The sequence below is a fragment of the Panthera uncia genome, chromosome B1, assembly GCF_023721935.1.
Source record: "Panthera uncia isolate 11264 chromosome B1, Puncia_PCG_1.0, whole genome shotgun sequence".
Classification (NCBI taxonomy): Eukaryota; Metazoa; Chordata; class Mammalia; order Carnivora; family Felidae; genus Panthera; species Panthera uncia.
The window spans coordinates 105,904,798-105,907,232 of NC_064811.1; positions in this window are offsets into that span (position 1 = coordinate 105,904,798).

A 2,435-nucleotide genomic window follows, 5' to 3' on the forward strand; every position below is an offset into this window, starting at 1 on the left:
AATTATAATAAGTCTATACCTACTTGTTCCTTGAACTATGTGTTTTGCACACCTGAGGTTTAATTGTCACATACTGAACTTAACTGACTTGATGGTGGTTTGTGGACAAGTCATCAGAGACATTTAAAAAAATTTACTTAATAAGGGAGGGTCTTTAAATGAGCAAATTTTTCAAACCTTCAGATGCTATTTATTGATTTTGTAAACAAATAGTTTGTTAATGTTGGATGTGTTGTCAGAATAATTTAGCTTTATACTGGAAGAGAAAACAGGAATAAGTCAATATGATGACCTTAGAAATTTTCAGTAGGCATAGAGGAGCTCTATGCCCCAGTGAGTCTCATAAAGCTCCTCTGTTTGAGAATTGCTATTCCTGACGAAAATGTGTCAAGTCGTTTAGGGTGTTAGGGTAAGAAAATGATTGAGGGCCCCTGGTCTAGAGTATTTGGTGCTTAATCTTCTAGGGATAGAACAACTTAAAAGCATTCAAAGGCTAATGGACCCTCTGTCCAGAAAAATATTTATATTTCAAACACTTTATAAACTAAGCTTCAATGCAAATAAATACTTGTTAAGTCTAGAAGGCTTAACAATTGGCATTCATTCCTATTCATCTTATCCTGAATTTGGGAGAACTGGATAGGATTTAGGTTTGTTTTGTTTTGGGGTTTTGTTTTTTGGTTTGGGTTTTTTTGTTGTTTTTTTGGTAAAACCAAAGTCACGAGTAATTAAACAGAAAAGACTTAGCCTTCCAGAGGTGAAGAAGGAATGTCTGTTGATTGTAAGTACCTCTCATTTTATCCTTTACAATTCTCCCTTTTTAAATGTAAAAAAAAAAAAAAATGTTCAAGATGGTTCACAGACCTGCAAATGCCAGAAGGCAGTCTGAACCAGTGTGTCCAGCAGCATTGGCAAATGACTACATTTGGTTTCCTATTTAAGTTCACTGTGGTGGTAAAGCAGTGTAAACCTGAAAGGACTGGTGTACTGGTTTTAGAGATAAAAAGGATTAGGTTAAATTAAAAGTAAATAAGTAGGAAGGCAGCAATTTGTAGTTAATAAAATGAACCCCACTGAAGGCAAAGAGAAGCAAAAAACAAATCAAACAAAATAACAGAAATCCAAATGTCACTAGTTACAGTAAACTTGGCCAGTTTAAAAACTATGTGGTTTTTACACTTAATAACAACAATGTAATAGTTTAAATTGATGGAATAACAAAATGCCAATCAAATGAAACTATAAATCAAATTGACTTTAAGGTAAAAAAATAAATATTGAGATACAAGTGAGCTTCAATAATGACAAATAGAGCAATTCACCAGGAATAAAAAATTCTGAAACAATAAGAAATATATAAAGCAAGTGACAATACAAAGAGAAATTTGGGCCCAAGGTAACAGTGATAACTGGTAGTAAGCAGCTAAGTATATAAAAGAATTTTAAAAGGCAGATCTGATAGTTTATGTAAATAAACTATCACTCAACTGTTAGGTAAAACCGAAGTATACATGGGGTGTTTATAATAATAATAATCAGTAAACCACAGCAAATCTCAATAAACACCAAAGACCATCATACAGATTTTCAAACAGTGCAATGTGACTAGAAGTAACCTATGAAGATAGCCCAAGAGAATTTCTTACACCCATATACTTGAAAAAATTAATTTTTAGAAATGTTGAGGCATGTTAAAAATTAGAATATACTTCTAATTGGAATAATATAAACCTGTTATATATGTTTAAAATATTTTTTATATTTTATCTTAAATTGCAAATGCACCTCTTAAAGATCCCTTTTGGATCTATTTTTCTTCCTGCAATGTACAAGAATGCACATAAGTGTTCAGCAATCTTTTAATAAATGAAAGCTGCCTATAAAGACTTGGTTACGTGCAACTGGAGTGCTATTTTAGAAATTTAAATGCTTTGATGCCTATATTGAAAATGAAGATTAGAAACTTAGATTACCTAATCATCCTAGTAAAGAAGTAGAAAGACAATAGCAAAATAAACTTAAAGAAATTAGAACAAAAGAAAATAAGAGGAGAAATTAATAGCAAATGAAATAATCAACAAAATCAAAACCTCTGTCTCCAAGTAGAAAAAAACAGACCAGCCTCTAACACAATTGAGGAAAACACATCATTAAATCAATTTTGAGTTGAAAATCTACCCATAAAAGATATACCAAGTCCAGAATGTTTTACAAATCTCCTACAAATAAGTCCCTTGAAACTTCAGAAATTAAGAAAACCCCCTAACTGCTCTTATAAAGCCAGTCTCACAGCGTACTCTCTATATATACCACACCAGAAAAGGACGATATGGGAACAAAATTACTCTTCCAAACCCACTCATGAAGATAAATGCAACAAATTACAAATTTTCTAAAATACTAGCAAACTGAATTTATAAAGGTTAAAAATATAC